This window comes from Anas acuta, chromosome 5 (genome assembly GCF_963932015.1).
Source record: "Anas acuta chromosome 5, bAnaAcu1.1, whole genome shotgun sequence".
Taxonomy (NCBI): domain Eukaryota; kingdom Metazoa; phylum Chordata; class Aves; order Anseriformes; family Anatidae; genus Anas; species Anas acuta.
The window spans coordinates 28,232,286-28,243,743 of NC_088983.1; the positions used below are offsets into that span (position 1 = coordinate 28,232,286).

Genomic DNA, 11,458 nt, shown 5'->3' on the forward strand with positions numbered 1-11,458 from the left:
TGCAGCCTTAAACTCTTTATAAGAAAGAGAAGAAAAAAAAAAAAGAAAGAAAAAAAAAAAAAGCTCATTATTCAATTGTAACTTATACACAGTATAGGAAGAGGGAGTAGAAGAAAGGGCTTGTGCAATTTCTCTTTCTCAAGTAGTGGTTTCCATCAAAGCAACTTGGCATGTGAAAGTTCCTAGAGAAGGAAAGAACCAAACATAAGAAAGGAAACCAGGAAAAATGGGGTGGGGGACGAGGGGTTACTTCATGTGCAATAAATAAAACCTCCTGTAATCTTCGGTCTCATGAAAAGGTCAGCAGGGCTGGTGCCAAATAACTCCTCGCCGCGGGAACACTGGACGGCAGTAGGCTACAAGGCCAGTGGGCGCCTCTCTGCTGAAGTGAATGGAAAGGACTAGACTGCCAAAATAGTGAGAAGCTGTTTTGGGGTCTGAGTGGCTTGGGAACAGCCTGTGGTAGCAGCTTTCAAGTGCTGTAACAGACCTCTGCGAGAGGTGGGGCTCACAGCTCCTTGTATAGTCATTGTTGGCATCGGCCCTGGGACTTGTGCCTCAGACCAGACTGGAGGAGCTCTGGAACCTCATTTGTTCCTGGGCCTCTTGTCACAGCCTTGGGTTCAGAATAGCTCAGGTTGGAAGACACCTCATGAAACCTTATGTTCCTACAGCCCCATTCAAGCAGGATCAGCTGGATCAGGTCATGCAGGACCCCATCCTGTTGGGTTTTGAGTATCTCAGGAATGGAGACTCAGCACCTCTCTGTGCAACCTGTGTTGGGGTTCAACCACCCTAACAGCACAAATAGATGTTTTTAATATTTAAATGGAAGCTCCTTTCTTTCCAGTTGTGTCCACCACCTCTTATCCTGCCACTGAGCATCACTGGGAGGAGTCTGACTCCATCTTTCCTTCCTCCAGTAAGGTATTTATTTATGCATAGGGGTGAGACCATCCCTGAGCCTTTTCTTCTCCGGGTTGAAGTCTCAGCTCTCTCAGCCCCTCTTAATATGACAGATATTGCAATCTCTTAATCATCTTTCTGGGTCATTCCAGCACATCTATGTTTTTCATTGGGACACCCAAATCTGGACCCAGCTCTCTGGACCAAGGAAAGGGGAAGGATCACCTCCTTCTACCTGCTCTTAATGCTCTTCCTAATGCAGCCCAGGACACTCGGCCTTCTTTGCCAGAAGTACACGTTGCTGGTTCACAGTCAACCCATTGTCCACCAGGACAGCGAGGTCCATCTGAGCTATTAGAGCTTCACTCCAGTCAGCCAGTTGGCCCCAAGCTTGTACTGGTGCCTGGGGTTATTCCCAGCCAGGCGAAGGGCGTTGTGGTTCCCTTTGAACTTTGTGGGGTTCCTCTTGACCCATCCCTCCAGCCTGCCAAGTTCCCTCTGAATGGCACCACCACAGCAATCTGCTCTATTAACCATTCCTCCCAGTGCTGTTCACCAGTGAATTTGCTAAGGGTGTCCTCAGTTCCATTATCCAGGTTATTAATGAAGATATCAAACAGTTCTGGCCCCAGTATCAACCCCTGGGGTGCACCACCAGTGAATGATCTCCAGCTTGGCTTCGTGCTACTGATCACAACCATTTGAGCTCAATAGTTCAGCCAGCTTTCAAGCCACCTCACTGTTCATTTATGTTATCTATATTTCATCAGTTCCTCTGTGAGGATGCTATGGGAGACAGTGTTGAAAGCCTTGTTTTGTTAAAACTGGCATAAACAACATCCACTGCTCTCCCCTCATCCACTGTGCCAGTCAGCTCATTGCAGAAGGCTGGCGTGATGGTTAGGCATGATTTTAGCACACCGAGTTTACCAGAGTGTGAGGTTTTGAGAAATCAGAGAAAGGGAACCGCACCTTATCTCCCTCAGGCCTTGGTTTTCATAATAGTTGGAGGGAAATTAGCATTTGAGCTTTTGTTGTAACTAAGAATGCTCATCTCCCTTCTGGGGAGTTATGTATGAAAGGCAGAATTTACTGTAAAAGCTTAGTTACGCGTGCTAGAATTTTAGTCTCTGCTTTGGCATGAACTTAGAAAAATAATAATCATTTAAAAATAAACCTAGCTATTGTATTTAACCTTGGCCCGTGCAGCCAGTGATATTTTGCGAGACGTTCCAGCTATCCACTGATTCTTTTCACCGAAGCTTCCCTTCAGGAAACAAAATAAATTAATGATACAAACAGGAAGCAGCTGTCTTTTCCTAAATAATAATTAAAATGGGGTCCCCTTAGAGGTAGGGGGGGAAATAAAGGGGAGGGAAGAGACCTGAAAAATTGTCGGTTTAACTTTGACCAGCCTTCAGAGGACAGGCTTAGAATAGCGACACAAGCTGTGAGGCTGGGAGGACTTATTTTCTTATGAGCCATTTTTGGATGTAAGAAAAGGAAAAGGTCTGTGAGAGGGGCAGATGAGCAAGACAAAGGAATGTTGCTCTCTCAAGGCACACGAGCTCTCCTCCTTCAGTAGTATTCACATGGAAAGAAACATTAATCATCGTAATCATTGACGCTGTTCTTCAGCGGCTTTCATCTGCTATCAGCAATCACTAGGAAATTCCAGGGTGTTCCTGATGTGTTTTTTTTTATTATTATTGTCTTTGTCCCAGACTGTTGACTTGATATAGTTGCTTCGAATTCCACTTTAAGAAGGAAGAAGGACAAGAGAGCTGGAAACTCTCGGCTCCTTCCAGCCGGCGGGGAGGAGGAGGAGGTGGTGGTGAGGAGCGTGGCACCGGGCAGGGGTCCCTGAGGTGCAGGACCCTTGCCCCAGGGGCTTAGCACCTCTACCTGCAGGTGACCACAAACATGCATTGGTCACAGGCGAGGAAACCAGGGCATTTAACCAAGGCCAGCACAAGCCACAGGCAGCCCAAGAGCTAGGACGTTTTATCTTTTGTTAGGACTAGTTGATACAGCGTAGCGGTGCATTTCATAGCAGCGTGGAATCACATTTTATTGAAAGCCACAGTTTTGAGGCTCTTGGGAGATAATGCCAGTACGTAAATGTACGGCATGGCCCTGAGAAGCTTCAGGATGCTTCCTCAGTGGGTGCTGTACCATTTGCTTGTGTAGCCCTTACCTGTGGCATGAGGTGACTTGTGCCACTACACATAATATGAGCATGAATGGAAGGGTTTTATGACTGCAATCTGAGAGCCCATGCAGGAAAACCTGTGCCGTAAGGCCTGACAGGTTACCCAGTGCCACCTCCCAAAACATAGAGCCGGCAGGATGAACAAGGTCTGTGTTTAATTTGCAAAATTACAGGACTCTACTTGGCAAGAAAAGAGCATTCTGTCAGCTCCGAAACATACCACCAAGTTGCTAAACGTGGTAGGGATTTACAGGTGAAAAAGGAGATAGAAAAATTGGAGACAAGCCCTGTGACTCCTTCTGGTATTTGAGGGAATCATCAGAATATCACAGATATTAGTTTCTATATCCTTTAAGTATGGAAAATCCAGGAGGACCTTATGGCATAGTTTCTTGTCCATGAATCAGTTTTGTACCAATTTTGACTTGAAATTGTCTAGGACTGGTTGTTTTAAAATAGAAAGACAGTAAGGCATCCAGACCTGAAGAAGATTTTGACACGATCCTTTTCCTTTGCCTTCAGTGCCTCTGTTACCTTTCTTCCCCCTTTCTCTCGTTATATCTTGTCCTAAAAACTCTACTTGGCATCATCTGAGTGAAACGAGCAGTATTGGGTTTTCATTTTGAACTGGGCACAGCGGTCCTATATATGTAGCACTAAAGGGGGAGTGCTAATCTAGTGGTAAAAATGCAAAGGCTTCTTTTAACAGCACAGGGCTTCAAAGTTTGAGAAAGTTCAGGCAGGACTGTCCGAGCTTCTTAGCAGCCTTCAGCAGGTCACAGACTTTTCCGCACGTTTTATCTCGAGTTACCCTGAGATAAGGATGCTGTCTTCACAGTCACCAGGGAAATTCCTATCCATGTCCTTTGTGTGAGAGGGAAGCGTGTTATGGGTCTCTGAAGGAAAACAAAACATTTCAATGTGATGATTTTGCAATGTGTGTGCATTCCCTACTGGAAGTACGGTTTTGTCCCTGGTTCTATTTGTCTGTTGTCACCCATGCTCTCTGCTGTAATATCCACCAGCAGATAAGGTGTAGAGTTTGCATCCTTCCTACCATGAGGCACACTGGATGAATACCATGAGCAAGAGTGTTCTCCTTCTGATAGCCAGAAATCAGTCAGGAGATCTGATGAATTCTGGACAAGCACAGCAATTAAAACACTTCAAGAATAAAAAAGGAGATAATATTTCTCCAATGCCACAGAAACACCTCCAAGGGGTCTCAAGACCCCGGGTTTTTCATGCACTCACTGCACTATGTGGAGCAAAACCAGCAGGGTTGCTTGTAGTGTTAAACTTGAAGCTAATGTGCACAACTTTACAGGATCCAACCTTGCTGAAATGCAAGAGCGGTATGCATCCTTCACTTAGCATAATTTACCTTCCCAAAAGAAGACGGATCAGTAGTAAAATTTGGTGAAAATCAATTTTAATTGACATTTAGACTAGCCAAGCACAAAAGAAGGGAGAAAACAAAAGGAAACATATGTCATTTCAGGCTTTTCGGCTCCTGACAGTACACGTGCCCTCATTTTGAGATCAAACTAAATTAATCTATTAAGGTACAGGAAACCTAATTTCATATCTGACTCTTCAAGCAGACACTGGAATACTGAAAAAGGCAGCTAGGTCTTTATCACAATGTACAATTCAAGGGAAGTGAGAGGTATTATTCATGTGGGTGTGACGTGATGGCCGTGCTGATTCATTCTTGCACTCCAAAGCCCTCCCTGTACTTCCTAAACCTTGCAGCACTCAGGGCTGCCTTGACAAGGGCCCTTATTTGGTGAAGAGGGCTACATATTTTGGCCAACCTTTTTTCCTCCCTGCCACAAGTTATTGTTGTGGAAATGGCTCACAGAGGGCTATTTCTTTTTTTATTATTATTTTCTTACAGATTAGGCTCCCTGCAGCTAAGAATAGCTTCTACGGTTATGTGAGCAGTGACAAAAAGTAAAAAAAGAGCATCAACAATGTGAATGTCAGTGGAGGCAAAAATCCCACTCCACCCGTCGCGACAGCAGTCCACTTCTGGAGGTCTTTGGGTGGCGCTTGGCTCATTTTGCAGTTTCCTCAGTGGGACCCACTGTTGGTGTGACAAAAGGGATAGCAAAGCAAGGGCAAGCGTCCCGCACCAAGTAATGCCTCTGGTACTGCAAACAGGCTGATAATCCAAGGTCACCAACCCCAGAGAGCTTTGAACATTGACAGAGCTAGGTGTTTTGTTCCGTGAGAGATGGCTTGCTGTGAAGTACCCAAAATCTTCAACTGATGAATATTTCAGAAGGTAGCTCTTGGTGTAACCATGCATGCTTTGCCCTCTAGCTGGAGGAGAGAACAGGATGAAGGAGCTCAGGGCATACATCTTTCCTTTTTTTCCTTTCTGTTTTTTTTTTCTTCTTTTTTTTTTCCAGACAAGTTTTTTTTTTTTTTTTCGTGTTGTGTTTTTTTTTTTTTTTTTTTCCCTAACTTTCAGGGGTCACTGGCATCCTGATAGCTCTTGGTTCTCAGCAGTTTCTCAAAGTCAGAGTGAGAGACCCAGGACAGGAGACATCAAAGGACCAGCTGGAAAGATGCAAAGGGAAGGCTAACAAGGCTGCTCAGTTGTTATTTGGAGACTCATCTTTCAAATACTAGGGAAGAGAAGGCTGAGAAAGGCACTAACTGTTATCGCTACAAATAAACCCTTTAAAACACATTCCAAGTAGGATGAATAAAGTCCCAAGTGCTTGTGTTTGCTGGGAAGCCAAAGCAGTTCATCTGAGCTACCTGCTGTCTTGGTAGCTTCAGGATTTTCTTGCACAGGTGGCAATAGGGATTCAGAAACCAAGTGGAAGTGGGCAAACCGATGACTAGAGCAGAATTATAACTTAATGCAAACATCTCGGTCTAGAGCAGTTTCAGCATTGTCTGCTGGAGTGGGAACAAATGGGACAGCAAGGATGTAAGAGGGGTGGCAATGTCTGAAAGCAATCTTGTTGCCAAACACTTGGTACCATCAGACCTATACAGTGATGGACTAATTGGGAATGATGCATAAAGCAGTCATTGCAAATCTTAAACTGTCCAGCAGATTTTATCTGCCACCAGTCAGCATCTCAGTTAACTGTGACCTGAATAAGGGTGGGCTCAGTGCCTGAGCTGCAGTGAATGTGTTGGGTGAGGATGACCTTTTGGAGATGGTCATGCAAGAACAGGATAAAGCCATCCCTCGTGAGTCTGAAGGTACATAAGGACATAAAAACAGCCACACAAGGTCAGACCAAAGGTCTATCCAACCTAATATCCGGCCTCCATCAGAGCCCATGAGTGGAAGCCTAGGGAGAAGTAAGAACAAGGGCAAACATATACAATACTTCCCCAGCCTCCAACTATTTTCAGCTCAGGAACTTCCTGAGCCAGATATGGTTTCTATGTATTTAGTAACTCTCAGTGGATTCCTTTTCCGTGAACTCTCCTTGAATCCATGTAAACTTCTATCCACAACACCCTTTGGTAAGAAGGTCCCCAGACCTGCTACCTGGTTCACGGAGAGCCATCTCCCTTTGTTGGTTTCTCAGGTAGCTGTCTTCAGGTAGCTGTGCCTGTTCTTGCACAGGACGAGACTGCAAAGGCTGTCCCATCCCTGCTCCCACACTGCTCACAGGCCTCTCATCCACCTCCCAGTCATTTCTTCTCCACCCTGAAGATACCTGTGTTACTTGGCACGGAAACCAAGCCGTAAGGTGGATCTTGTGAAGGCCTTGCACTATTTTTGTGCTTGGCCTTGCTTGCCCTCAGAATCCAAAGGGTCTCATTGCATCTTGTAGGCATGAATGAAAGCCTCCAGCTTGCTCAGAGCTGGAGTTCCAGCTCCAACGCTCCAGGCATCGAGCCTTGGCAGAGCTATGGGGATATAAATAATAGCCTGCACTCAGACGCTCAGGGAGGAACAGTTCCTAACCATGCCGTACTCGTGCACAAGCCATTCCTGGAAGCCTCTTCGCTTTCCCATCCTCCCTTACACCTCCCTAACTTTGCCAGTAACCCGTACTCCCTTCACTTCCAGAGGTCTTGTGAGGTTATTCATGTCTACAACCTGCTCTTTGTAGGCTAACTCATGGAGTTTCTGGCAGCAAACAGCAGCTTAGCCTGATTTCTCGTTGTGCTGACATGTAAATCCATTGCAAGTACCCAGGGAAACCAGGAGCTGCCACCTGCCTAAGTCTTGCAGAGCACCTACCAAAAGCCTAGCATGCTCACCGTGCTGTGTCAGTGTCACTGTGACCTCTGCACAGACCATCTAAAATAACCCTATGCATGCAACCAGGAATAGAAAGAAAGGAAGGATGCATTTTATGTAAATGTAGCCAGAAAGTCTGCAAGATAAATTGCTTGAAGTGGCTCGAAAGACGAAGAAACATGACTCACTTCCAGAAGGAACTATTTCTCTGGGCTGAGCCGAGATGAGCATTATGTCTCAGGCAGGTTGTTGGTTGCCACTGTGATCGGTAACTTCTGCCTGCCACGTGGATGGACTGGAGGTCCAAGAAACTGTGCAATGGGCACGCACATCAGGTGTGCTTCATTAGCCCCGAGCGAGCTCTGCAAACAGACGATGCATCTAGTTACCTGCAGCATGCTTTCACACATAGCTATTGCAGCCAGGGTGACTATTCTCTCAGCAGAAAATCAATCTACATTTGTCCAGGAGATCAGGAACCTCCCAAGTGGTTCAGAGCAGGAGCATATTTAATTAAACACACTGCTTCCCATGAAGCCAGTGGGCAGCACTGCAGCGGATGGAGTGAAAGGGCTCAGCACAGGTCCTAGCAAGCTGCCAGCAGAAGTGTCCTCTGCCCCCAGGCCACCAGCCCTCAGCTCCTCGAAGCACAAGGATTTAGTGATGTTTACTGGCACTTCCCTGCAAATGTAGCTACATGTACCTTTGTTTATCATGCAGACAGCGTTCTCTTATGAGTGTTTTTCTTTCCCTAGCTTCTTCTTGATGCAATGAGCAATTTCACTGAATTAATCTAAGGCTGTTGACGATGTCAGGTTGCCCAGGGCCATGTCCAGACCTCTGCTAGAAACGAGTTGTGGCCCATTTCTGAGAGGTCAAAAACTATCTCAGCTATCATTCTTTGCAGGTTTCATTGCAGCACTCCTGAATGTCCACGGATGACAGGAATACAAGTTCACCCGGAAACCACCTTTCCCTTGTAAGTGAGTGCATTTCTGAGCGGCTTTGGTATTTCCCATCTCCAGCTACCACATTTTTTCCACTGACTCCGCAAGCAGCGCCAGGAGCCTCAGCAAGTGCCCAAACCCATCAGCACACCAGGAGGAAGCGCAGGAAGCCGGACACCGAAAACTTCCCCATCCCATTTTGCAGCTGAGGGGTCAGAGCTGCTTTTGCCCCGCGTCGCGACGGCCGATTTACCGTCAGCCCCTCGCCGCCCGGACAGGAAGGCGCTCGCAGACCGGCTCCGGCCCTGGCGCCCCCGAGCCCTCCCGCGCCACCTCCCCGTGGCCACCTCTTCCTCCGAAGACATGCCGCGGATGCCGGGGCTGGTGGCCGGGTGGCACAAAGCCTGCATTGTCCGCGCTCGCCGCCCGGAGAGGCGATCTAATTGTCTTTCCCGGCTCGCAGCAACAATTTGCTGGCAGCGAGGCTTGTGTCATTATATAACTGGAGATAGCCTGACTTGTAAACAGATCCCCAGAACATGTCCGTCTTGCCTTATTTTGGATAAACAATAAGCTCCGGGCTGGCTGACACCTTGATGCCATCTGCAAGGACATGGCAAGCAGCGGCAGAGCTGAGCAAAGCCTTCGCAGGGGGCAGCTTGCCAGGGCATCGCCTCCTCCCCATGCGTGGCTATAGGAAGTCGGGAGGGGAATTCCAGGAAACCCAGGGCTTTGACAACAGACCTGGAGATCTGTGGTGCTCCTTTAGCACATTTTGATTTCCATGCTTGCATTTGTGTGCTTGCCTTTCCCTCTCCTCATTTCCCAATCCTAGTCTATGCCGCTGGGAAAGGCAAAAGCCATCCTCCCCTACTTCTATCTGTGAGCATTTCTTCCAAAGCCAGCAAGGGACTACCTGTGTGCAGAGGATGGCATTGAGTCTGCCTCTTCCCCTCTTTTTGGGATGAACCACACCGAGGAAACCAAAACCTGAGCCCTGTTGGCCAAGCTTCCACCTGTGCAAAGGAGATGCCCAAAGGCATCTTCTCCTGATGCTCATTGGGGTTTTTGCTGCCTAGGCCTGAAATAGTGAATGAAGAAGGGGCATCAAGAATATAGTTCTTGAGCCAGCATTTCAACCCTCCCTGATTTTCCTCTGTAAAGATCAAACAAGTTGAGAGGAAAGGGCTGCTCAAACCTGGTCAGGGCCTGCCTGGAGGCCAGTGCCTGCAGCACTGCCCTCCCTGGGGAAGGACTAAAGCTGAATACACCAGCACCAGAAGGGGGCTATTTACCTCCTTTAGGCCATCCTCTTACTGCACCTTTCCTGCTAAGTCAGCCTGTCCTGGTTCGTTTTTTTTTGTTTGTTTGTTTTTTTTTCCCCTTGCTTTTCCTGGGCCTCCAGAGCTGTGGGCACCTCATCCCTCCCCCAGAAAGAGGGTAGGAAAATACTGGGAGGCTGCAGCTCTGTTATAACTTGGCAGCTGCTGGCCCTGTGCGTCCATCTTCCTCTGCTCCTCTCTCCCCCACTGTTAGATTCAATTTCATAAATAAATACCCCGCGTATTGACGTCATTGTAGGCCTTGAGAAATAATACTCCTGCCGCTTTCTCTGCTAAGCATGGGGAATGGAGGGGAGAGGGAGGAGGAACAGAAGCAACAACGTCTTGGAAGATGAAGTCTTAATATTCTCCTAATCGCCTCCCTCCCTTTGCGGCTCTGCCCCAGCTGTGAAGAAAACAAAGATTGCCATTATCAGCGTGCCCTTCTGGCTTGGGACGGGATAATCGAGTGTCAAAAATTCCTATTCCAGAAATATTTAGGGAGGGATGACAGGGAGATACTCTGGCCTAGAAGCTGGGGTGTACCCCCACAGGTGCCCATGCTCCTGTCATGGAGCTTAAGACAACTGTACCCAAAATGCACATACGGTTCATGGTTTTGGGGTCTGCTTAAGGAGACAGGTATGTTTCCAGGCATGCCTCACTGTGAATCTGCTTCCTTCACTTCATTATTGCAGGCTGAGTAGCTGCTTCATAGACCAAACCGTGACAAGCCAAAAATATGGCCACTGAGTTCATGCCTTCTTGCCAGTTCTACCATCCCACGTTGTTCCTCCCCTGAAACAGGAAATAATTTTCTCTCTTATTGGTTTATGTTTCCAGAAAAATAAAAACTTTGATATTTCAGCTTACTGTCTATGAACACAAAGAAATCTGTGAGCTTCTTCAGCAGGGTCAATGAGCAGTGCTCAAAGAAAGCAAAGCTGGGCTTGTGTTTGCTACCCAGAGGTCCTCACCATGCCTGGGGAAACACAGGGCTCTGAAACCCAGGAGAGGTTTGCTGTTGGCAGATACAAGGCAGGGAAAGAGGCTCTCACAGGGCTCCCTGCAAAGGCTGACCTGATCTTAATGAGTAAGTGCATTCCTCAGAGTGAGCACACCTGGGAGCACAGAAACAAGGCAAGAGGGTGAAAGATACCAGGTGCCAGTAGCTTACTGTAACTGATTTGCTTTATTGATAATGCATTACAGGTGGGAAGTACAATAGGTGCAGAATCCAGGCAGTCTGAGCCTTTCCTATTGCTGAGTGCAGACAAGTGAAATAATCCGTGATGCATCAATGCCTTGCCCAGGCTTCCCCACAGCCATATAAAACATCAGTGGACAGTAATGTACAAGAAAACTATTTCAAACAAACAAACACAGTTCTTTCCTTCATTTAGTGCAGCTAGGTACATCACCAAAAAATAAAAAATAAACAAACAATGACCTTTTGAGAGCCGAAGAGTGAAATGGATGAAATTTTTAGGGGATATGGAGGTGGAGAAAGCAGCTTGGAGGCTGAGTCTGTCCCGATGGCACTAGCACTACTCGTTGAATGCTAGGAAAACGGCTCAGCTGCTTCTGGATTGAAACAATAACAATAAACAGTACGTGTTGGTTGGTGTTTTTTATGTGTGTGTTTGTTTTTTTCTCCCTGTATCTACTCATATCCAGATAAAGCCAAGACAGTGATTTATGCACCTTGCAAAGGCTTTGACCACCTCGCTACAGCGAGCTACACACTCCCTCTTCCCCTTATCTCACCACATATCCCACTGGAAAAATGCCCTGTGAAGTGTTGCCTCCTGCAGAGCTACCTGCTAACCCTGAGACCAAAAGGGTG

General features: G+C 47.0%; 1 long non-coding RNA gene across 1 annotated transcript in view; it reads left to right on the plus strand.

The window, feature by feature from the left end:
- Window positions 1–11,241, plus strand: part of LOC137857215 (uncharacterized) — a 183,194-nt gene extending 171,953 nt beyond the window's left edge. The window contains exon 5 of the long non-coding RNA XR_011097011.1: window positions 8,251–11,241. This is a non-coding gene — a long non-coding RNA (uncharacterized lncRNA). The remainder of the gene's footprint in view (window positions 1–8,250) is intronic.
- The last annotated feature ends 217 nt before the right edge of the window (window positions 11,242–11,458 follow it).